The sequence below is a fragment of the Rhinolophus ferrumequinum genome, chromosome 20, assembly GCF_004115265.2.
Source record: "Rhinolophus ferrumequinum isolate MPI-CBG mRhiFer1 chromosome 20, mRhiFer1_v1.p, whole genome shotgun sequence".
In the NCBI taxonomy this organism is placed as follows: Eukaryota; Metazoa; Chordata; class Mammalia; order Chiroptera; family Rhinolophidae; genus Rhinolophus; species Rhinolophus ferrumequinum.
Genome location: NC_046303.1, coordinates 20,732,860 through 20,759,950, shown reverse-complemented (window position 1 = coordinate 20,759,950; position 27,091 = coordinate 20,732,860). Strand labels below are relative to the sequence as shown.

The window sequence follows — 27,091 nt, the reverse complement described above, 5'->3', positions numbered from 1 at the left end:
GCTGCCTTGTCTTTATTATGGTGACACCCCTGTTACCCTTCGTTGTCCCCTGCAGCCTTTTACATAAAGATTGGTGACAGCAGGATTGCCTTTCTAGAGTTTAGTTTCCTGAAAATAACTGCAATAGCTAATCTGTTTATCAAGATGGAATCAGGGCTGAGGCTGTCTTTTAGTTCTGTGTGTTAGTAATAATTTTAAGTCACTCTAAGCCTTAGCTGGATTTATAGTTCCAGTTTTGCAGGAATGATATTGAGTGGGTTACATTTTGCTCTGTAACAAACCAGCTTAAAACACAGTGGCTTAAAACAATAAAGATGTATTGTTTCTCATGCATCTGCTGATTAGGTGGTGGTTCTTCTGTTCGAAGCCAGCTCAGGTGAGGCAGAATAGTCTAGGATGGCCTCTGTCACATGTTGAGGAAGCTGGCATGGCTGGGAATGCTGGGGTCCTCTCTCTGTGTGGTCTTTCATCTTCCAGGGGACTAGGCCTGGTGTGCTCGTAGTATGGTACAAGGGTTTGCAGTAACCAGAAGGGGCATGCCCAAGTGGGCAAGTACTGTTCAAGTGTCTGCTTCTGTCAAACTTGCTATTGATTATCTCATTGGTCAAAACATATCACATGGCCCAGCTCAGAGTCCCCATGAGAGGGGACTGCTTAAGGATACGTGTATAAAAAGGAATGATTAGTGGGAACACTTGCAGCTACATTATACCATCACCATCGCTCTAATTTCTCAAATCCATATCAATTAGACAAATAGAGGATCTAATTTCAAAATTTTAGTAATTGTTACATGTATGTTTCTGCAAAATTTGTATTAGGATCAATAAACCCGAATATATAGAAACTTGTTTTTTTTTTTTTTAAAGAAACATAGTGTTTTTTCTCTTTAAGCAAAAACAAAACAAAACAAGAAACCCAACCCTGTGAGAGAATTGGACTTTCTCCCAGCTTTATAGGTTATCATTCTAGTCATCTGAGATATTTAGGAGAATAATGAATGCATGTGTTTTAACACAACTGTGATCTGGCATGCCAAAAAGACATTTTTAATTCTCTTATTTATCACAACAATTTATCCTGTTATGCCATCTGTTTAAAAAATAACAATTTATTGTAAACTAGTACTATGAAACTCAACTGATTAGTATTTACATCTAGTTTCAGATGAAGGCAGTTTATTAAAGATAAATCATTTTATTAGCAGCTCTTAGATTATATGTGTGTGTACACACACACACACACACACACACACACACATTACATGTTTTGCCTAACATAAAATGCAATACCGTTTCAAATTTTTAATTTTTTAAAATAAGAATCGATTACAAATATTGTTCCCATGTTGGGAAGATAAAACCTTGGGTAATTTGTAAATAAAGGCATCTCTCAATAGTTCATATATGAAATAGATAGGGAACATCTATCAAGTTCCAAAGATATTCCAGATTCCCACAGATCAGTAGTCCTACGTATAGGTATGATTTCCCATAAATCCATCTGTAGAGTGCATAGAGATAGAAGCATGCATACTGGATGCAGACTTGGGTTACTATTCTGGCTCTAATGTTACTTATTGTGAAACCTTGAGCAAAATCCTCGAATTCTATGTGTTTCCATAGGGATGTAGTGGAGTTAAATACTTAAAGGGTATGTAGAAAGTCTCAGTGTTATTGCCTTTCCTCCTTTCTTTTTCACTTGTTTTCTTACTATGTACTTCAACTACTAAAAGCAGTTGAAACCTTCCTGATAAGTTGCTCATGGGGCAGTTTGGGAGCAAGGAAGGAGACTGAAATTGCGTTTCTGGATTAGTCTGAATGTCACGGGCCCAAGTAGAGGGACAGACTATTGGCACCAGTGTCAGATCCATCTCTTCATGGTTGTTTCTTCCTCTCTCCAATTTTCCTCTTGTCTGTGTTTTCAGAGACCTGATCATTTCACTGCATACTAATAACCGGATTGCTCTGTCAGCCCCTAGTGCTATTATTGCTTTAAGAAAAAGGCACTCTGGGGCCATGATGAGAACTTAAAATACTAACACCAAACCTTAAGTGAGTTCATGGATACACTGGCACTTGCAGCACCTCCAGAAAGTAGATGGGTGAGCAGGATGAAAGTCAGCGACTGGGGTGCTGCCTGCAAGGCCTTGCCATTTCTGTGATTTAAATTTGTGTTTTTGCTAAACATTAGATGCTTAATTTGCCAGTGGGTCAGAATCAAAAACACTTCAGGACAACCATAAGGCTACCCTGAGAGAACCCAGGGACAAGCTAATTAGGAATAAAGAGGTGAGATGGAGAAGAGGGTGTATCTGGGTAACTTCACAGGGTGAAATCCCCACATGGGTGGTGGCAGCTCGGAAATCTGCATAGTAACAAACCTGTCACAAATCAAGGACAACTCCACAGAACAATTAGAATTAACATTTCACTCTGACATTTATCAAAAATTTCTGTCCGCATTTTATTCTTTGCAACGAAAACCGTGGTTTTGTCCTAACATTTACTAAACTGCTGCCTAACTTTAAACATCCCATTGTAAGCTTTGTACTTCCTGCTACAAAAGTAAACAAAAGTTACATCTTTTGAAATCCTCACATCCCAGATGAATCCTAAATTTATTCTATTTGAATGACAATTACATATTTTGAAATCTACACATATTGTATGAATCCTACACTTATTCCATTTGAACGACAAATGCTGTAAGAATTCAAGAAAATATTAAACATCAGATGGCAGATAATATCTGTTTCAATGACCTCTTCTTCAAAACCTGCTTCATTTTACTCTTCCCTAAAACCTCTCTAAACTGAATCAAAGAAAACTGGATACTCTGAGTATGTTACATATTTTTTTCTTAATAAAAGAAACACAATTCTGATTTTCTAATGTCCATTCAATATAACCCATACTTTAAATGTTTTATTTCTGAGTAGAAGGTCAGAGGAAACAAAAATAAATAAATAAAAACATTATGGTATTTTGTAAGCTGAAATGTAATTATATTCCTGACTTCCTATTTTCATCACATTATTATGGCTATTCATATATCAGGATACACCATTTCCCCAAATAATTAATTTTTGAAATAAATAAAATCCATCAAAAATCACAATAAGGGTAAAATTGTCAGATGCCCAGTTATGCAAATTAATAACTGATTTTTAAGAAGCCAAAGATATGTTAGAGCTAATCAATATTTTCATTTCTCTGTTTGAATCTCTTGCCCAAGTCTTCCACATAAGGGCACAAACTGGTATGTTCCCAATTCCATCTTTTTAATATTACCCAGTGTTTTAAGACAGAGTGAGCTAATGGATGAAATATTATAGGGTATTTATAAAAGATTCCAAATTGAAAGCATTGGGGAGAAAGCAATGCAATGCGATTACGTAGCAGACAGGTCTGAAAAAAAAAAGTAAACAAAAAGGGAAGAAAACTATGCTATTCACTGTCCCAGACCCTGCTCCGCTCCTGGGCAGCATTATTATATTCCTATCTCTTCCTCCAGACAGAGCAATACAAGTGTGATCAGGAGATGCTCCTCCATTGTCTCCGCTGCCTCCACAACACAGGTGTACATTTACCATTACTAATTTTAGCCACTTCCTTTTGCATATTCCCACAACCGTATCCTAGGCCAACTCCTGACCTTGCCCTGCTTGACAAATGTGGCATCCCTGCCACTCCTGGGCTAGGGGAGGAGGGTGGCTGGGCGAAAAGCAATGTCAAAAATATCCCTTCAAATCAAGAAGCATACCCTGCTACCGTCAGCTGTTAAATCCTCTTCGAGAGCCCAGGCGTGTCCTTGCTGTAATTTGGACCCAATGGCCCCGGTGTTCTCTGCCTGGCCTGCCTGCACGCACAGCCTTAGCAAGATTCAAGTGGTCACACATGGAAAAAGGGAGTCTCAGATTCCCAAAGGTGCATCTCTTGTGCTGCCTCCACTTCAGCTCACATGCTTCTTCCTCCATGACTGTTGACTTTGGAAGCTTTTGGACTTTTCCTCGTTTAGAAATATTAGATGTATTGTGAGCGCTTCGTTACCTTTTGTAATTTTAAGATTCAGCATTCTTCCTATATTACAAAAGGCTTTATTGCAATCCATTTTTCCTTCAAAATCTTAAAAAGTGGCTCTAAGTACTTAATTGAATTTGTAAGTCTGAATTCTCCTTAAATGACTGACATTGTCAGTCATTAAATGACTGTCTCATTGACAGCCACATGCTTGGGTGACAATTGGACATTCTCAAATGACATTCTCATCTGCTTTGGCCTTTATATTCTATTCCTTTTAGTTACTTCAAAAATAGGATTGGAACAAGTTTAAAGTCAAGAATTTGCTCGAACTCTAAACATCAGTGATTTCAATAGCTGATAAAACACTAAATCTGACATTAAACATCCGGGCAGCAGGAGAGGTCTTTTCTTGAATAAACATAGACTGGATAATATTTTTTTTTTTTAAGTCCATACAGTCTACCTATGTCGAGCAGTTTAATACTGAATGACAGTATAATAAATTAAGACAGAGGCTAAAAGAGGAATAAAATATCAATTACCATTGGTTAAAAAGGGATTTCAACATGGTACAGGAAATGAAATACTTTTTTTAATGATATGAAGAAATGGATAGATCAGCACTGTCCAACAGAACTATAATGGAGTCCACATATGTGAATTTATATTTTCTAGTAGACACTTCAAAAAATAAATAAGAAGGTAAAATGATTTTTAATAATATACTTTTATTTTATTCAGTATGTTTCACCCAATATATTAAATATATTGTCAGGGCTCATGACAAAATAATTTAGTGAGATCCTGTGCTTAAAGACATAAAGTAAATGTTTATTTATTTATTTACTTATTTCTTTTACTACAGGAGTCCAGATCCTTTAACATGCTGATAGGTGTTCTGGACTATAAACATGAGATCCAACAGGATTTCCCAACCTCAGCACTATTGACATTCCAAAATGTCAGCTCCATAATTCTTTGTTATGTGGGGGCTCTCCTGTGCATTTTTAGTATTTTAGCAGCATCTCTCACTCCTTCCTACTGGATGCCAGTAGCACCCCCCTCCTTACCTCTTCACCGGTTGGGACAACCAAAAATGTCTCTAGACATTGTTGAATGTCCTGTGGTGTGCAAAATTCACCCCCACTGAGGATCACAGGGATGCTGTGTGAAGCATGACCCCTCTCATTTGCTCACATCTGCTTATCTAAATGGGTTTACATCGTGCATTCCAACTGATATATATATATATATATATATATATATATATATATATATATATATATCCATGTTTATTAAATGAATTGAATTGTAGTTGATTCTTGAACAAAGTGGGGTTTGGGGCACTGACCCCAGCACAGTAGAAAATCTGCTTAAGACTTCTGACTTCCCCAAAACTTTACAGTTCCTCAATATCCACAGGGGATTGGTTCCAGGACTTCCCATGACTACCAAACTCCACAGATGCTCAAGTCCTCTATATAAAATGGCCTAGAACAATGCATACAGTCAGCCCTCCACATCCACAGATTCCCAACCATAGATCGAAAATACTGTTTTTGATCCGCAGTTGGAATCCCCGTATGTGGAATGTCAAGTGTAAATTTATTGGAAAAAACCTACATTAAGTGGACCTGAACAGTACAAACTCACGTGTTCGAGGGTCAACTGTAATTTAAAGCATTTTAGGCTCCTAGGCATTAGAACATATTTCACTGGAGCAAAACATGAACCTATACTCAGTAGCTAAGTTAAATCTATAGTTGAAAGGAATAATCTCATTGATTTCTGGGCAGACTTGTGTCATTGGAGACCTAAATCCTGACTCATCTGTTTGAATGAAACCTTTCCCAGTCTTTTCCCTTATGATTGGGAAACGTCTCATCCCTCTTGCCTTTGTGCCAAAAGATCTAGCGCCTCTGAAAAGTTTCCTGTTTTTGCTTTCCTTTTCCTGAGTAGTAATATAATTTCCCAATTGCCACAGTAAACCTAAACATTTCATTTGTATAATTAAATTTCCTTATGCTTGCTGATGACATGTCTGACCTATTTCTTTTCTCCAAAACTGTAAACTCCTTGAGGTTAAGGACTTTGTTGATTTTTAATACCTATCATGGATCAAGGAAACTTGTGAGTAATATAATATTTATTTGATGGTTGAGATTAAAAATGGAATGTTTTTATGAAAACAGCCTATTCCTAATAATTTTTTTTCTCCAAGTTTTACTTTGCAATTTGGCCCACTGCTTCATTTGACACCATTTATATTCTGGACACTGGGCGGGTGCTGGGCAAAAAGTTTACACTTTAACCTGAAACTAATACCGTGTTTTCCCGAAAATAAGACCTAGCCGGACCATCAGCTCTAATGTGTTTTTTGGAGCAAAAATTAATATAAGACCGGGTCTGTAATATAATACCCAGTCTTAAATAATATAAGGCCAGGTATAATATAATATAACATAATATAATATAATACCAGGTCTCATATTAATTTTTGCTGCAAAAGACACATTAGAGCTGATGGTCTGGCTACATCTTATTTTTGGGGAAACACGGGATTTTGTATCTAAGGAATTTGACGATGTCTTCAGACATTTTTGGTTATCACAACTGGGGTGCTACCGACATCTAGTTAGTAGAGGTGAAGGATGCTGCTCAACATCCTGCAATACACAGGAGGAGCCCCACAACCAAGAATTACCTGGCCCCAAATGTCAGCGACGCTCAGGTTGAGAAACCTCGTGAAGAGAAGGACAAGTCACCAACAATTTAAATAAAAGTGATGTATGTCACAAGAAGAGTTAGGAATAGGATGCTATATGAGCTTCGAAAAGGAATAAGAATCCAGAGTGCATGACTGAGAAATAGGAAAGTCTCCCCGGAGGAGATAAGCTAGGCTGGGTGTCCAGGTTGGAAACCAGTGAAGGATGAGGTGTCGGTTACCCCCAGGAAGAAAGTATGGAAATAGAGCCAAGAGCTAAGGATGGAGCTCCAGGAAAGCCAACTTTCAAAGGCAAGGCCAGGAAGAAGAATGTTCAAAGGGAATGATAGGGAGGAACTAGAGGGTGGAAAGCAGGGAGATGGATTCTTTCTAAGGAAATTGGAAGCCACAATAGAAGGAGAGAATCAAGGTGAGAATCACTAACAATGTCAAGCACCTCAGAGAAGCTGAGTGAGATAAACCAGAAAAGTCTTTTTAACATTGCTGAAGAGTCATTGGTAACTTTAATAAGGAATCTCAAGAGAAGGAGGTAGAAAATAGATTGTCTTAGGCAGAGAATTGAATGGGAGGAGAGAAAAAGTATGGATTTATCTTTAGGAAGCATGTTTATTAGACTCAAAACAGTCTAATAAAGAATTTATTTAAATTGTGACAAATAGAATGTAACACTATACAAGCAATAACAGACATGTTTGTGAGGGGAGATTAAGACTGGAAAAATGTCACAGTAAATGGAAAAAACAAGATGCAAACTTTTATGCAATACAATAACCAATATTTTGTATAGGCAGAGAAAAACAAAACTAAATCAGCAAAACCAAGAATTTAACAGTTGTCATCCCTGAGTGGTATATGTAAAGGGCAATTATTATTTTCTTCTTTGAAAATCTTTATTCTCCAAATAAAATCGGAGGAAACCCTTTTTTTTTTTAAGAGGCTTGGCTGAGAAAGGAAAGAGAAAGTTTTGGCAGTAACTTGAAGAGCATACAAGGAGGGAAAAGGAGTGTGTGTGTGTGTGTGTATGTATTTGAGTTGGAAGCAATGAGAACATTTTTGTGTGTTGACGGGAGAGAGCCAGTACACTGCGAGAGGTTGAAGATACAGGAGCATGGATGATTGATGGAGAACATCCCTGAGGGAGCGGGAGGGGATGGAATCCAGATCACAGGTGGTGGGATTAGCTTTGGCTAAGAGGAGAGACATCGCTTCAACTGAAAAATGAGGAAAAGAGGTAAGGATGGATGTGGGTGCTGATAAGAATGTAGAGGAGGGGGCAGGAAGTTGAGGGAGGAGCTGTCTGTTGGCCTCTATTTCCTTTGTGAAGTGGAAGGTGAGGTCATTTGCTGATTGGGGTCAAGGGTTTACGGAGAATGATGGGGATTTGGAAGGGCTACTACGGGGAGAGAGGGAGGAAGGGGACTTGGGACCCACACACAGATTGTCCAGCTGACTTGAGAGGCCAGCTGAGGGTGAAGAAAGAATTTTTAATGAAGGGCACCTATTTCTATATCCCTATGGCTTTTTCGTGCAGCACTCTGCAACATTACTTTTAAAATAATGCAAATAATAAGACTCATCAGAAGATTGCAGATTTGGGGGGAGGCCCTGCATAGACACCATTCTTTTGAGTGTTTGAAGTGATAAACAATGGAGTTTATGCAAGAAAGGGACAGAAATAAAGGCAGAAGAGAGCTGAAGGAGACGAAGTCACAATGAGGTCTGCAAGCCGAAGGAATGGGAGACAGGGAGTGAGAGAACTTGAATAATGAAAGGTTTCAGCTAAGCATGGGGTGAAATTCTAGGGATGAAAGATTACTAGTCGGAGGTAAGAGGTGTAGGTCAGCCTGTGTTTCTATGGTCTCTCCGAGCTAGAATGGTCACTGGACAGTGAAAGCACAGCTTCTGGTCATATGTGGAACACAGAAACTCGCACAAAACAAAACAAAAATTTCATGTATATTAAAGTACTCTATCAATCTCTCTCTCTCTCCACACACACACACACACACACACACACACACACACACATATACACATACACACACACATACACACACGTGCACACACACGTGTACACACACATATCCCCGCAAGTATATAATTTGAAACATTATTAATGTAGCTGTTAAAACGGACTACCATCCAAGCAAACAGAACATTGAACCTTGTTTCAATACCAGAAGCTTAATTGCTCTATATCATGAACAAGTTACTTTTGCATTAAAAAAGTTACCATTTGCGATAACATGGATGGATCTTGAGATTATAATGCTAAGTGAAATAAGTCAGACAGAAAAAGTCCAGAATCATATGATTTCACTGATACGTGGTATATAAAACTGAAAACAACAAAAGAACAAGACAAACAAATGAAGAAACAAAAACTCATAGATGCAGACAATAGTTTAATGGTTACCAGAGGGTAAAGGTGGGGAGGAGGGTGTTAAATGATGGTAAAGGGGATCAAATATATGGTGATGGAAGGAGAACTGAATCTGGGTGGTGAACACACAATGTGATTTATAGATGATGTAATACAGAATTGTACACCTGAAATCTACGTAACTTTACTAACAACTGTCACCCCAATAAACTTTAATTATAAAAAAAAATCTCATTGGGAAATAGGTTAAATTAGATCTATTAAAAATGTTTTTTGTTATTAAAGTTTATTGGGGTGACAATTGTAGGTAAAGTTAAATAGATTTCAGGTGTACAATTCTGTATTACATCATTTATATATCACATTGTGTATTCACAACTCAGAGTCAGTTCTCTTTCCATCACCATATATTGGATCCCCTTTACCCTCATCTACCACCTCCCTCCCCCTTTAGCCTCTGGTGACCACTAAACTGTTGTCTGTGTTTATGAGTTTTTGTTTCTTCATTTGTTTGTCTTGTTCTTTTGTTGTTTTCAGTTTTATATACCACGTATCAGTGGGTCATATGGTTCTGGACTTTTACTGTCTGACTTATTTCGCTCAACATAATAATCTCAAGATCTAACCACATTGTTGCAAATGGTACTATTTCATCTTTTCTTATGGCAGGATAGTATTCCATTGTGTATATATACCACAACTTCTTTATCCAATCATCTATAGAAGGCAAGAAATTAAAAGCTAAAATAAATGAATGGCACTATATCAAACTAAAAATCTTCTGCACAGCAAAAGAAATTTGACAAAATACAGAGGCAACCAACCAAATGGGAGAAGATTCTTGCAAACATTGCGTCCGACAAGGGGCTAAAATCCAAAATATAAGGAACTCATACAACTCAACAACAACAAAAAAACAAACAATCCAATTAAAAAATGGGCAGAGTTCCTGAATAGACATTTCTCCAAAGAAGACATACAAATGGCCAATAGACATACGAAGAACTGTTCAACATCACTAATAATCAAAGAAATGCGAATAAAATTTTTTTAAAGAACTAAATTACCATATGATCTTACTTAAATCATGAACAAGTTACCTTTGCATTAAAAAATTTACCATTTGCGATAACATGGATGGATCTTGAGATTATAATGCTGATTGAAATAAGTCAGACAGAAAAAGTCCTGAACCATATGATGTCAGGACTTTTGTTGTTGTTAGATCAACAACAACAAAACAACAACAAAACCAGAAACAGACTCAGAGATGCAGGGAACAAGCTGAAGATTACCAGAAGGGAAGGGAGTTATGAGGCTGGGTGAAAAGGTGAAGGGATTCAGAAGTACAAGTTGGTAGTTACAAAATAGTCACAGGGATGTAGAGTACAGCATAGGGAGTATAGTCAATAATATGGTAATAACTATGTATATAGTGCCAGGTGGGTTCCAGACTAATCATAGGGATCACTTCATAAATTATATAAATGTCTAACCACTATGCTGCACACCTGAAACTAATATAAAATAACATTGAATGTCAACTGAAATTGAAAAATTAAACATATATATAATTTTAAAAACAACAACAACAAAAGGCATAGGGCTGAAAAAAATAAAGAACTAGATTAAAATTCAAAAATATATCTCAGAGTTTTAGAAACCCCAAATATTATAGATTCACTCATTCCAAAGACATTTATTGAGCTCTACAATGTGCTTGTATCTGTGATTGGGGACTCTAATAGTGAACAAGACTGAAGTACTCTTCTCCCTCATGAGTTTAGGAGCGAATGGGGGAATTGAAGGGATTATCTTACAAATAATAGGGAACTTTCCTTGCTCTATGATTCTATTCCTTACCATATTCCAAGATTTACGTCAGGGTTCTGCCAGGGCCCTCCTGAGAAATAGAAAAAGGGTTTGAATATTTGTTATCACCATTTGTTAATATTTCATTTCATATTACTTTTATATGTATTTAATTATTTAAAAATCCTGAATGCACATTTATAATCTCGCTTTTGAACTTTTATCTTTTATTTTCACATGCTTATACACACATGCACATGCACAGATGTACACAACACACACATATGCATGCATATATATAAACATATACATATATGTATACATATACACATATATATATACACACACACACACACACACATATTCTGGTATGAAAATTCAAGCATAATCAAATCCTAAAGGAGATTAAATATTTAAAAATATGATCCTATCAATAGTTAGCATATTGGAGATAGTTTCTATGTTGAAACATCTGTTTATCTAACAGATGACTAGTATTCATATCTAGGAGTTGAATGTCCATAAAATGCTCTTTGATGAGCTAAGTGAAGGGAAAAATTGATGTCCTATGCTTCTAACGAGGAAAGCCACTGAGTTTAAATAACAACAAAAAGCACATGGAATAGAGAAAAAAAGTCCATGTAGCACATTTTATTGCTTTACTATTTAAGGTAAAGATTAGCCAAGTGTACACATATATGCAAATGCATATATTTCTACATATAAATAAGTATTATTTAAAACTAATATTCTTAAATAACATGCATTTTAAATTTACATACAAATAGGACTTTTTAAAATTAATGATTTGGTTTACTTTCTACCTGGATACTCTCTGCACATATAATAATAGTTAATTTGTTCCCAGTGCCTAGAATATGCCCTGCCCCATGCTAAATATTTTTAGGGGATCATCTCATTGAAATTTGACAAAAATCTCTATGCCATAGATACAATATTTATTCAAAATTTAAAAACTCAAATAATGGGACAACTGAGGTTTCAGATAATTAAATGATTTGCTTATCATTGTACAGCTGGGGCGTAATAAACCCAAAGCAGTTTGATGTCAGGACCCACGCTTTTCATCATTTTTCCCGATTGCCCCCCAGTAGAGAACATCTTCCTAATTCTTCAAATTATGTTGATTCTGTCTTCTAAATGCATCATCAGTCCATCTTCCTCTCTTCAACCCACTGCTGCAATCCTTGCTCTGACTACTGTCAACCAGATTACTGCAAAGACCCCGGTCTCTGGTAGTGTGATTCCTTGGGTCCATTTGTAAGCCATGTGATTATGAATTAGGTCACATTAGCATCGATTATCCACTTTCCACTTTGATGATAGTCCTTAATGCCATTATTCTGGAAAAAGAACCTGATTCACTGCCTCTCAAGTACTTCTGTGTGTTCCTTGAGGGAGTCTCACATGTGTTCAGAAAGGAGTCTGTGTCCATTTGAGAACCACCAACACCTGCCATGATCTGCCGTGCCTATCACTACCGCCCACACTTTGGTTGCCTCCCAGGTTCTCAGAGCTTTACAATCCTCAGCATGCCAAATGGCCCTTCATTGCCTTTAGTCCTCAATGATATCTTCTGCCAGAAATGAAAAGAATGTCCTCCTTCAAACTCTGTGACCTGTTTTCCCATAGGAGGCACAAAAGAATAGTGTTTGTACCCTAATTCTTATACAAAAACAGCTCTTTCACATTTTAGGGAAGGCCTGGCCTCCTAGAGCTCAAATAACCTCTCCCTGGGGCCAAAGAGAGGGCAGACTTGTTCACTCCTCTCTGTTCCTCATCTCTTTTCTCATCTCTTCTCTCCTATCTCACCAGAATTCTTCCTTTTTCCTTCACCAAACAACACAAATAGAAACCATATAAACCATGCAAACGTCCAATGGATATAGGGGACAAGTGGGCAGGATGAAGGAAAAGTAACTCATCCAGTGACCACTGGTCATGACTCATCAGCTATGTCAATGACCAATCTTTGAATCCCCAATCAACTAAACTGAAGCATTTGATGCTCTTTAAACTCAAATATAATCATGCTTGTCAACTCCTTGAAATATGTCAGTGACTTCATAGGAGCATTACCTTCAGAATGAAGTTGAAACTCCTAAAAATAGTTAGCAAGGTCTTTCATTAACCACTTTCAGTTTTCTTCTCCTTTGTCTGTTGCACCCTCATCCATCAACCTTACTTCAGACTTGATGTTTTGGACAAGGGCTGGGCTATGGTATGCGGAACCATTGTCGGACAGGCTAATAGTAGTCCATAGGGCTATTATGGAATGCCATATTTACCTATTCTGTAAGTTCATAATAATGCCTCTTTTCTGTGAATTTAAAAATAGCTACTATTTAAAATCTCCAGGTATAACTAATAACAAACTTACCATCTCATAATGATGAGAACTGTTATTGTTATTTATTTCTTTTGCTGAAGAACCAAGCAGATGAAAAATGACACCAGTAAACACTAGGTATTGCAGATTCATTGACATGTTATAAATCAAATATAGTACATTTGATGATAATTGAACAGAACCACTTTTAATATTCATATGTATTGAATATTATCAAGTTTATATTATAAATGTAATTTTGCAATATCAATTTTTGATACTCTGTGAGTAAATACTATTATGTGCATAACCATAATATTATTTTATATTTTTCAGAGAGATAAAATAAGTTTTAAACTGAAGAGTTTATTCATGTAAGCCAGGGACTTATTTTAGTGAATTTTACTTTGTTTTTGCTCATTCTACTTAGAATGAATCTGTTATACTAAAACAAACTAATACCAGACAAGATCTTAAACTGTTAAGCATTGTCTGATAATATTATCCATTTGTTCTTTGTAGATATTTTAAGGTTCATTTGCTAATACTGAGTTACAGTGGTATTCCCTTTAGAATTTTAAAAATAAATCTATTGGTCTGTGTTCATGGGGGTAGGAATGGGTAAATACAGATCAATAAACATTTTAAATGCAGTAGTGTGACAAATAGAACAATCTCAAGGAAGAGAGACTCATTGAAGATCAAGTGTAAAGAAAAAAAACAGTGAAAACTAAGAATTTCAACAAAAGTGCAGTTAACATTGTCTTAGTTATTAATTTCACATTATAAGGTTAAAGAATTAATTCCAAATGATGTCTGATATTGCTGATATACTCCAGTGAAACTGACCAAATAATTATACTACAACTAACATTGTACAGTGCTGAATATATGCCAGGCACCGTTATATAATATTTACGTATTTTTAAAAAATAGTTGTATTTAGTGTGCTTAGGAAGGTGCTTGACGATTAAGTCATTTACCCTACATAAAATATGGGTTATTATTCTGCGGGAATGATCATTTCAAAATACAAATCTGTTCTTATCAACCCCACCTAATGTCCAATCCCCAGGCCTAAACTCTTGGGAGTTAAAACTATTCATTGAGTTGCCATTGCTCTTAGGATTGAGATTCAACCTCTTTAAACAGGAGGCACAATCTGCAAGGTCTCAGTCTACCTGCTCCTTCTGCTTCACCTGGAATTCAACCTCAGGAGCCTCCTCTCGTTATGAATAGCCATGCAGCCCTGTGCCTGTACTGTGGTACTTACCAGGTACCCTACCTTCAGGGTACCTGGTACATGCTACTCTGAACATTCTGTCTCCTCCCCATGCAACATTCTTCTTCCTCTCTTTGTCACCTTACATCCTTCTCAACCTTCATCTTTTGGCCCAAATATCCCTTCCTTGGAGCAGCTTTTCTTGACTCTTAAATTAAGGCCAGATATCACCCTTTCACAGCCCTCAACCCAGTTGCTTTTTTGTTTATTTGTGCAGAACTTTGATGACTATAAACTCTACAGGGGAGTAACCATATCACTTTTGTTCACCATTGTTATCTTCTAGTTTCTGGTGGAGCCTAACACCTAACAGACTCTTAATACAGTCAATGAATGAACAAATTAATTAATTAATTCAATCCCACCAAAGTCAAGAAATAATTACAGAGTTGTTTTAAATTACAATGGCTTTTTATGTGATAGTTATTTTTAGGTTTGAGGAAATATTTATAAAGGCATTCCTTTCGAAAATTAAACATAGCATTTTGAGGTGTATTATGTTACATTCATCTTAGCAAATGTACGCTAGGATTATTGTTAAAGATCTGGTTGTGGAGGAAACAGCAAATTTCAGTTCGACCCACAGTGACAAGTGTTTATTCTACTTCGAATGTTTTTTTACATGCTACGAGTTGAGTTGTGTGCTTCCTTTAACACTTGTCTATTCTAAGCAGAAAACTTTCCTTTTTAAGAGGAAGCTTGTGGTTAAATGTCAAAAGGAATACAGGTTAAACAATATTCTTTCTTTGTTAGCCAAATATTTTAGCAGGGAGCTAGCTATCAGTAATTAGCTTCTAAGTCAGTGACAAAAGAGACTTGCCTGGAATATCTTGCTTTTGACCCATGTGTACTTTGGGAGAAAGGGGGAAATGGACATAAAGTCACACATTTTCTGGAATTTGACATGGTTGGTAATGTGCACACAAACAGATGGATCTGGAGACTGGTAGCGAGATACGGTGATTCTGCTAATATTGAGTTTTTAGTAAGAGGCTTTCTTGGGCTGAGAGGAGAGGATACAAAATTTCTAGCCTGATTCTGCAAGATTTCTGATCCTAGTCACGTGACCCAACTTATGACATGGTTGAACCTATGGGATTAAAAAGAAAACTCCATTCACAACATACTGTCATTGTTAAAACTGGTTTGTTAATAGAGAAAACTAAAAGTTGTAATTGGTGGGATATTATTTTTGCCAAGTACTGCATTGTTTTTTCCTTGAGAGCTGCGGTTTATAACATTTTTTTCTTTTTTTAAATTAAGGACTTCATTGATGAAAGGTGTGGACTGTATCTCCCGAAAATTCACTGATGCACATACCCATACAACTTTGCACACAAGTTCAGGAATTTTATATCCACAAGAATTCTTCCCGAGATCCTACACTGAGAATACCCACTTAAGATAAATACATCTAATTCCTGTGTCTTAAATAGAAATGATTTATATTGCTTGTCATCTCTCTCATTATGATTTGTTTTATATCTGCACTTTAATTATCAAAGGGGAGGAATAAAGGAAGTGTTCAAAAGATTCATCATAGTCAAAAGAAACCCCTTTTACTCCCTTTATCTTCAGGCTATTATTTCTAGAGCAGAGCTCTATTGTTCATGCTGTACTGTTCACTGGCTACCAACCAGACAGAGGATGCTAGTCTAGGCCATTGCACAATTGCATCTTCCTCTGGGCTGTTATGTAATTAAAATAATTTCAACCCACTCTCTTGAACATTTTTTTTTCCTACAGGCAACTGTAAAAATGTAGAAGCTGAAAAGCAAATAAAGGAACAAAAATATAACTTGTTTTCTTTCTTTTATAATTGGGAAAAATTACTCATTGTGGACTACTTATTTAATTTCAAAAGTTGAATGTGGTTTCTTTTGTATGCTGTAGTGGAGTGAAATCTCCACTGGTTTAAAGTGGTCATTTTCCAAGAGTGCTCCAAAGTGGCTGGATCTGAAACATTTCTAAAGCAACCACACTTTCACAAATATAGAAGTGTAGTGCAACGGAATTAGTAATTCATTTTCCCCTGGAACTCTTATATCTAAGGAACTCTTATATCTAATAAATGCATCAGAAGCTATTTAGATACTCTACACATAGGTAGTAACTTTTACCAACAGTCTACCCAATTGAGGAACAATTTTGCTGAATAGAATCAGTTTTACAGTATTAAAACAAACCTCTAAGCTTCAATCCAGAGTCACGGGTTAACTACACACCACACACTCCCACTGTACACATATATAAACACTAGTTACACTTGAAACCAATTCCTCTGATTCTGCTGGTGATGCTTTAGCTGAAAGCTTTGTAGTGTTTAGCTACCCACAGTCCTGCCTTGTGAGTCATACTCTTGTTTATAGATTCCTCATGATTGGAAAATGAGGATAATTTTTGACACATACAATTTCACCTTTCCTTTGTGCTTTTTTGTATACTGTTTGCGGGCATGAAAAATGTGCTAGACAAAGACTCTAGTTTAGAATGAGAAGAACTTGAGAAGAAGGGAGTGGGACTGACTGACCTCACTGGAAGCTACCAGTGAGTACGTGGAAGTAATCATTCATCTATCTTGAGCCTGACCTCTGCTACTGGAGGCCACCGCTTAGCTCGGGGAAGAAGGTTAGTAGAGAAATAGTGTGTGCTTCCTGTTGGTGAGCACAAACCTGTTAATCCTGCTTCTCCTGGACTGTGTGCCACTCTTGCGCACTAGAATTCAGAAATACTGCCCTTTGCTATGGGAGAGGAGGCATGATAAACAGTCTTATATATTTTTTAAAGGCACCCTGTATCTTAGCAAAATTTTAATTTAATAAAAGCACTTCACCTTCCAACTCTTATGCATTGATTTACAATTTTTTTTTTTTTGATTGGGGAAGGGGAACAGGACTTTATTGGGGAACGGTGTGTAGAACTTCCAGGACTTTTTTTTCTCCAAGTCAAGTTGTTGTCCTTTCAATCTTAGTTGTGGAGGGCGCAGCTCAGCTCCAGGTCCAGTTGCCGTTGCGAGTTGCAGGGGGCGCAGCCCACCATCCCTTGAGGGAGTCGAAGAGTTGAACTGGGAACCTTGTGGTTGAGAGGACGTGCTCCAACCAACTGAGCCATCTGGGAGCTCAGCGGCAGCTCAGCTCAAGGTGCCGTGTTCAATCTCAGGTGCAGAGGGCGGAGCCCACCATCCCTTGTGGGACTCAAGGAGTTGAACCGGGAACCTTGTGTTTGAGAGCCCACTGGCCCATGTGGGAATAACCAGCAGCCTTTGGAGTTAGGAGCATGGAGCTCCAACCGCCTGAGCCACTGGGCCGGCCCTACAATTTTTTTTAATCACAAGCAATAAAAATAGTTTAGGATATACTTATCTATACATAATCATTATATAGACATATAAACAGATATAAAATATATATTTACAAATTATATATGTACTACATCAGTGTATTCTATGTTACACAACATGTACAAAAAACAGAAATTAAGAAAGATGAGACAAAAAGTGAAATAAACATTATTTGTAAATAAATTTTATCTCGTGATTTAATGGGATAACAACCCTTTGTACGATGATGAAAAAAGTGTTATTTTTTTACAGCTTTCTTGAGGTATAATTCACATACCATACGGCTGACTCATTTCGGTGTACAACTCAATAGTTTTTAGTATATTCACACAGTTGTGCAACCATCAACAGTCAATTTTAGAACGTTTCATCACCCCCAAAAGAAACGCTGTGCCCACTACCACTAATTCCCTGCTGCCCCTGCCTCAACTCAAGGGAGCCAGTAATTTACTTTCTTTCTCCATAAATTTGTCTATTCTGGACATTTTGTGTAAATAGAATAGTGCAATGTAAGGTCTTGAGTGAGTGTCTTCTTTCACTTAGCATATTATTTTCCATGGCTTATCCATGTTGTAGCATGTACCAGTGCTTCATTACTTTTTTTTCTTTCCAATATACAATACAGTGTTATTAACTATACCCATCTGTACGTTCCATCCCCAGGACTTAATTATTTTAAAACTGGAAGTTTGTACGTTTTGAGCACCTTAACCCATTTTGCCCCCCACCCTGCCAACCACCAACCTGTTCTCTGTGGTGCAGTGTTTTCCACAGGATGTGATGGGGTTCGGAGGATGGGGCGCAAAATGGGTAAAGGTGCTGGGGTGTGGGGGGCGGGTGCTTGCTGGGGTCCTAGCAGAGAATTACTGTGAAGAGTAGCTGCAGTTCCCACCCTTGTCTGGGGCGGGCTGGGGGCTGCGTGCCCTGGCCCAGCAGCTTGCAGGAGCGGATCCCGGTCCCTGTCCCCAGCAGGCACTTCCTCACCACTGTGCAGGTGCTGTGTAGGGGACCGGAAATCCCTCCTCTACCGGTTCCTGCCGGGCTGCCCCGCACCTGGGCTCGGGCAGGGATGCAGCAGGTGCCAGGTATTTAATCAACAGAAACCCCGCCTGTCTTGGGCCAGTCCTGATCTCTCTGAGTCTCGGAGAGCGGGTCAACAATGACCTTGCAAAGGAAGGAGTGTTGGAGGAAGCAGAATTTTACAATATTGCCTCACTAAAGTTTAGGACAAAATTCTAGAATGAGACAGCAAGTGGCGTCCACCGTGGCTGGAAGTGTGAGCAGCTGGTCAGCATCGGCTCTTCCTACAGCAACGGGAAGGAAGACCAGGCCGAGTTCCTCTGTGCTTTCCAAGGAGCTGCACAGCAGCCCTGAGGCCACGGCCAGTGAGCCCAGAAAGGCAACATTTTGCAAGGACGGGGTTCAAGGAGGTGAGGCGCAGTGCAGACAGCTGAAGAAATGGTTTCCCTTTTCCCAACATGCGACGAACCGCCGTGGTGAGGAAGTTAGGCCTGGAGAAGAAACCTGCTATTGTCAGTTTATCTAGAGAGCAGGGTGTGAATTCTTTTTTACCTCGGACTGGACACGAAAGAGGGGACCAACTGTGTGAGGCCGCGTCCCCCCGCGGAGGAGGTGTGCTGGCTGTGGGTGTCCCCGTGGGGGCTTCCACCGGGTTCCCCCAGGTGGTGCCGCGGCCTGAGGCACACGCTCCCTTTAATCACCGAACATCATTCGAGGGCAGCGTTCCTGGTGCTACATTAACTGGCAGACACCCGGCCTCCCCTGTCGCCAGTGGCTTCGTGCCCGCTCGGTCACCCGCTGGCACACCAGGTCCTGGTCTGCAGGTGGGGAAGTCACACCTCCCAGGTGTGAACATTGCCCGGTTTCGCGGCCTCCGCGGCCTCCGCTGGCTCGTTACCTCCGGCGCCTCTGCTCCAAAGCCGGGCCTGCTTCAGAGCCAGGCTCCCCGGCTGCCCTGGGCCTGAACAGCCTTCTCCGTTTGTATGTTCCAGGCGACAGGTCTTCGTATTCCTCTTTCTCATATGGATAGGCTACCCAATGTTTTTACTTTTCAGAAATATCTAAAAGTGTTGCTACATTTTGGATTGAGCTGTTAAAGCATTTTAAGGGAAGTCTGAAGTTTTGCCTGTTCCATCCACCCACGTGTGCACGGCAGAGCTGGCGTCCACGGTGAGTTTGCCTCACCTGGGTTGGAGATCAGAGCGTGAGGCCTGACCACCTGGCTTCTGGAACCGAAATAACGGGTCACATTGAAAACACTGTGTTCACAGGGAATTACAAACGTCCCCCTCTTTCTCGCTGGCTGGCTGGTGTGACTGCATTTCTCTAATATTTCTGGGAGGTTTGAGACTTCACACTCAACCTGCGTGGGCTGTGCCCACCTGACACGACAATGGAGCAACTAGGATTCCTTTTGAAACTGTGGTCCACGTGCTTTGAGGACAGGTCTGTCTCAGCTTGCGGGGACTGTCAGGGTCTGGGGATCTGGCTGGGACTTGAACTGTTTGCTTCTTGACCTCCGATTTCCAGGGAGCTGTGCACACCGACCACCGGGATGATGACAGGTAAGTCAGAGGCTGTCATACATGAAGTTCCACTTGCTTCTGGAAGCTTCAACCTGTGCCCTCTTTTTCTTTGCCAATAACCTGATTAGCCAAGTTCTCCAGCACCTAAGATTTACCTCCTCCTTTTTGTCAGGTCAGTTGAATGTTGTTAAATGTTTGGCTTCAACAGTTTACAACAGCCTTTCTGTAGGGCACATTTAGCCACCAGGAGGACGGGCACCCATTGTTGGCCTCCAGGATGTGCCCTGTGAGGAGCTGCTGGTCTCTAGGTTGTTTGATTTGTGACCTTGACGTAATAGATAGATTTGTGGATTTTTAAATTTAAATTCAAAAATTCACTAAAATTTATTCTAAGGTGATATTTTCACTTTTATGCTATTTTAGGTATCTGTATTTTATGAGTGTAAAATTTAATGCTTGTTTCCCCCTGAAAATAGCAAATATGATTGTATATTTATGAATAAACGAAATAAAACAAACAGAAACTTACTTTGTAAAAACTGGGTGATATCCATTATGTAGATAACACCATATTTTATTTACCCATCAGTTGATGGCCATTTGGGTTGTTTCTACTTCGGGCTATTATGAATAGTTGCTATGAAAATAGTTGCTATGAAAATTCATGTACAAGTTTTTGTGGGGCATATATTTTCATTTCTCTTACTTACATATTATTGAAATTGCTGAGCATATGGTATTTCTATGTTGAACTTTTAGAGGAACTGCTACGCTGTTTTTCAAAATGGCTGCATCATTTTACCTTCTCACCTACAACTTATAAATGTTCCAGTTTCCCCACATTGTCACTAACGATGCTGTTATCTCTAACACTTGCTATTATCTCTCTTTTATTTTATTTTAAATCCTTCAAATCGGTGTGAAGTTATATCTCATGTAGTTTTGATTTGCATCGCTTCTCAGCCTTTTGGCTAAGATCAAGTGTAGTTTTGATTTGCAAATTCCTGATGATTAATGATGTTGATCATCCTTTTTTTCCGTGTTTATTGACCATTTGTATAGCTGTTTTAGAGAAATGTTTATTCAGAAACTACACTCATTTTAAAATTAGGCTGTCTTTTGATTATTGAAGTGTGAGAATTCTTTATATAATCTGGGTACTGATAAGTATCTTCTCAGATATATGGTTTGCAAATATCTTCTCTAATTTGTGGGTTATTTTTTTATTTACTTGATGTATCTCTCTCCTGTTTTGTCTTCCATTCCTTTTCTTCAGAATTTGCTTTTTATTTTCCCAATGTATTTACTTATATTTTTATTACATTAGTATTTATATTTAAACAATATATGATATTCATTTGCATATTTTTAAATTTAGTTTTCTTCATATATTCTTTTGTTCAGTTTTTTCACTCCCAATTTTTACTGTGGTTTTACTATTCATCTTTACTTTTACTAAATATTGGTGGGTTGTTCTTTAAAGTGGATATAACAATTTATTCTCCTATAAGCAGTCTATGAGTTTCTCTTGCTCCATATTTTCACTAATGCTTGGTATTATGAGTCTTAAATTTCTGATCGGTCTAATGAATATAAAATGGTATCTCATGTTGGTTTTAATTTGCAGTTTCTTGATTACCAGTGAGGTTGTTTCTATTCATATATTTGTTGGCTTATTGAAATATTTCATTAACTATTTGTACTTTTGGTCCATTTTTTTGTTCCTATTTATTTTTAGAAGCTGTGTATTGTAGACATTAAACACTGTTTATGTTATATTTGGAAAATATTTACCCCCAATTTCTGGCTTGCATTTTTCTGGCTATGATAAATAGAAATATTTGAATTATTTTCCTTTCTAAATTTTAGAATATTATCCACATTTTTTCCTAAAAATTTTTAAATTATTCATTTTACATTTCAGTTTCGAATCCACTTTCAATTGTTTTTTGCAGGTAGTATTAGGTAGGTACCTAAATTCATCTTTCCTCTTATGGATAACCAGTTTTTCCAGCATCATTTATTGACATCCTTATTTACCTGCTACTCTGTAGGTCATCTCTGTTATAGATCAAGTTTCCATATACTCATGGGTCTGCTTCTCAGCTCTCTACTCCATTAATCCATTCTTGTATAATACTCTATTGTCTTAAACAAATAAGTTTTTAGTGTGTATAGATCTGGTTGGGCTTATCTCTCCCACTTGTTCTTTATTTAAAAATTCTTTTGGCCATTCTCTGCCTTTGCTCTCCTATACAAAATTTAGAATCAGCTGAAATATTCCAGAAATTATAGATTAATTTGGGAAGAGCTGTTATCTTTATGATATTGATTCTATCACAGAATATAGTGTATCTTTTCATCTACTTACTTTACATTTCTGACTATAATGTAGTCAGAGTACGTGATCTGTATATTAACTTATCTTTTTTCAGTAAAATATATATGACAAAAATTTTACCACTTCAACCATTTTTAAGTATACAGTTCAGTGGCATTAAGTATATTCATATTGTTACACAACCATTCCCACCATCCACCTGCAGAACTTTTTCGCCTCCCCAAATTGAAACTCTGTACCTATTAAACAATAACCCTTTATTTCCTCCTCTTCTCAGCCCTTGGCAGCCACCATCCTATTTTCTGTCTCTATGAATTGAACTACTTTAGATATGTCATATAAGTGGAATCACATAATATTTGTTCTCTGTTACTGGTTTATTTCACGTAGCATAGTGTCTTAAAGGTTCATCCATGTTAGAGCACATGTCAGATTTTCCTTTTTTCTTGAACTAAATAATAATATTCCATTGTAAATATTCAATTTTAAGTTTGTTGATGCTTGCTTTGTTGTATTGGTCAATTTTGGAATTGGTACATTCACGCTTGAAATATATGGATGGTTATTGGCTAAAAAATTCAATACATCTCAAAGCTAGTGAATTGTGTTGTTTAAATTATTTGTAACCTCAATAATTTTGTTATGAATTTGTTATAACCCCTTCAATGATGTGGATTTTTCAGCTTTTCTTTATAGTTCTGCTAAGTTATGCTTTTTTACATTCTGAGCCTTAGGAAAAAATTTTTTTGGTTATTTGAACTTCTGTATTACTTATTTTATAGGTACCCTTATATGGTCTTTAATAGTTTTCACCTAAAGTTTATTTTGCCTGTTTTTACCATAGCTGCACAAGGCTTTTACTTGCTAGTAGCTTGTTTGCTTGTTGTTTTTTTTTTGATTAGTATTTGCCTTATATGTCTTTATAGAACCTTTTAATTTAATCTTGCTATGCCGAAGAATATAGACTTTCTATTTTTTAAATTTAATTTGACTCTCTCCTTTTTTTAACTGGTAAATTGAGTACATTTATATCAACTGTGGTTAGTGACGTATAGGGATTTGTTTCTAGAATCTTATTTTGTAAATTGTATTCAGCATTTTCAGAAACTGCTTTATTTTTTTTCTCCACTTATCTTTAGATAGATTGCTTCCAGTTTTGCTTCTCTTTCAAAATATTTTGTCCACTTTAAAGTCATGCACATTATTTCTCTTTATTTGTTACTTTTAAATGATACATGCATGTTTAGCTTTAAAAAGTCTAAAATCAACCAATTTCTACACTAATCCTGAATAATGCAAAGACTTTAGAACCTGTAAATTCCCACTAGCCTTTGGCATCTTAGAAGATAACCTTAGGTATATTTACGAGTATAATTTTCTATAAAAGCAAGACTTCTGAAATTCGAAACACTGCAAACCAAAAAGAAAATTCAGTTTGCTTATAACTTCAAACAAGGAGGAACATATACTTAAAGAAATGGCTTTAGAAATAGAAGTTTATTTTTTCTTTAATTACTTTTCATGATATTTTTTCTTTTACTTTTAGCTCATATCCTTTGTTATACTACTTCCAATAATTATTTCAAAGATTAAACACTATAATTGATGATTTCTGTATTTGATCTTGGTGACATTGCGTGATGATATTGATTATAGCACACGATGAGTAACCACCCACATGTCTGGAAGCACATGCAAGCATCCAGAACAAAGGGAAAAGTCAGAAGCCGCAAATTAGGTCCCTAAGCAGTGGCAACAAGAAAGTAAAACAAAACAAAACAGAAATAAAACCTAAAATGACTGCTATTACAAAATAATAATAATAATAATGGAACCTTGAAGTCTCCTTAGTTCAGAGACTTGATCACCTCATAATCTCCATCAGCAAGTCACCTCCAAATAAATATTTTGCTTGTGCAAGAACATCATGCTTGTCATACAGAGAACTTCAAAACTTCCTCCTACTTACTTTGCAAATAGATTGCAATGCCTGTCCCCCACAACTTAGAAAGTTCCAGGCCCCAGTGACATTGATGTCTTACTAGGCATCATTGAAGAATTTATAAAATAGGTGTATAGTAATAACTCTTCCGTGAAAGTAATTTGGTTTTTATCAGTGGGAGAAGACAGATGATGTTCAGGCATAGTGGCCTTAGACCATTTCATATAAGAAAAGAATGTCTTCTGCATCTCAGTAACCTGAGCAAATTTACCTGAATGACTGTTTGGCAAAGTAACCAATCAAAAAAAAGCCCCCAATTAAATCACCTGAAAAAAAGAAAGACTCATGTATGCATAGGGAACAGGCTCAATATTGTATATTTATAAGATATTTGAATAAAAAGTGCTTTTCTGGGTGGAGGGTATGTTTATTATTTACTTAATGGGATAACACATTTTCCAATGGCACTCAATAGATGAAAGGGTAATGTGGGTAGCCATCTAATTTTTAATAACAATAGGTTCTGAACTATTGGACAATTGGTTTTTCGGACAATGAAAGAGAGAAACATGCACTTTTGTATTTGTTAGAAGTATGGAAAATAACTGTGGTCAAAATGCTCCTTAAATTTTCTAATAGAAAAAAAAAGTTTTAGTGAAATACTTCAATTCCAGCTCTAACAGAACAACATTATCTCAACTTTAAACCTCAAGATGGGTGCTTTTTATTGGTGAGGAGTAATATCCATCTGAAATAAAAGTGGCCTACCATTTTGTGATACTTTGGTGACTGCTATGCACCATAACAATATGTACCTTACTGAATTGTTAAGATTTGACCAATACATTAAAACCATAATTTGTAAAAGCGTATACTTATTCACTCTTAAAAGTGAATAAACCCTTCTCAATTCTATAGTCCTTTTCTTAGCAGAAGGTTAAAAAATATTTGACTCATGTCTGCTCTTAGGTCTAATGATTCTGAATCTGTCCTAATGAAGTGTTTAAAAGGTTCAACTGTTTCTTTTAAATAACATTTACCATTTTAAAGTTTTAATATAGGTGATATGCAGGAAATTTGGAAACCACATAAAAGTACGAAGAAAAAACAATCCTCAAATCACTCATTTCCTTCATTATCTCTTGGCTCTAATACGAAATAATTTCAGAGCATTGTCCTTTGATAATTTTTTTTGTCTAATTTCTATTTTCCTATATTTTTCATTAGCCATTCCTTGGTTCTTTTATATTATGATTGCTCATAATATGCTTTCTTGTTTTATCTCATTTTTATAGTGAGATCTTAAGGATGACTGTGTATCTCCTTTCTATTCATTTATTTATTCAGTATATATATCTATATATATATATATATATGTATATTTTAGCACCTACTATGTGTGAAACACTGCATGGGAATATATGAGTCAGTGGGCAAAGCTCATACCCTTATGAAACTTACTAACTAGGGAGAAAGTGCTTGAATTTGGGTTGTCAACCCACCAGATCAGGAGCCATGCTTAATTCACTTTCCTTTCTATACAGTCCAGCATAGGATCTGTTTCATTCTGCGTGCACAATAGATAGTGGATGGACACTTATATATGATCAATAGATAACTGCTATTGAATAAGTAGTGATTTCTCTCTTGCCGTATTCCTAATAGAAATTGGATATGTAGTATTTTGCTTACCTGGTTGTGAAGTTCTGTGTTAAAGTATAACATTTGTATCATGCTTATCAATTAGCAAACTGTGATTACATTATCTCAAAGGGTTATTGTGAAGCCCAACTAAAGCGATAAATATGCACTATGAAGAAAGAAGGAAGACTTTGTTGTTATTAATATGAAGCACTAATAGTGTTGAGCTGTTTGTTGAGAGAGAAAACATTCAGTAGCCCTAGGCAGCTAGAACATGGTTATGTTATTGAAAAAGAATGTGACCTTTAATTTCCAAATTATTCTTAATGCTCAACTAATTATATCGCTTTGAGAAAGCATAAGAAACGATATAAAATGCAGCAGAAAATAAGTTCGCAGATGAGTTAGATGCAGCCTCTGGTTTAAACATCTTTCAGTATTATATATGGAAAGATAATTTCATATGCGCACACACACACACAGACGCACAGACACACACAATGTATCTAGAGCTTCCCCGCACTCTTCCCCTGGCTAATTCAATTTTTCCTTCACATCTCAAATTAAACATCACTTTCTTAGATGGAAATTCCCGCAACCTCTACATCAGGTTCTTCTTCATGGTTTTTCATGACGTTCTGCGGTTTTCCTATGCAGCGCTCATTATATTCATAATTATGTTTTTCTTAGAAATATTTATCTGT

General features: G+C 37.1%; 1 protein-coding gene and 1 pseudogene across 1 annotated transcript in view; both read left to right on the top strand.

The window, feature by feature from the left end:
- Positions 1–27,091, top strand: part of HDAC9 (histone deacetylase 9) — a 664,661-nt gene that overhangs the window by 378,766 nt on the left and 258,804 nt on the right. The window lies entirely within an intron of this gene.
- On the top strand, positions 21,415–21,584 carry LOC117012605 (uncharacterized; annotated as a pseudogene).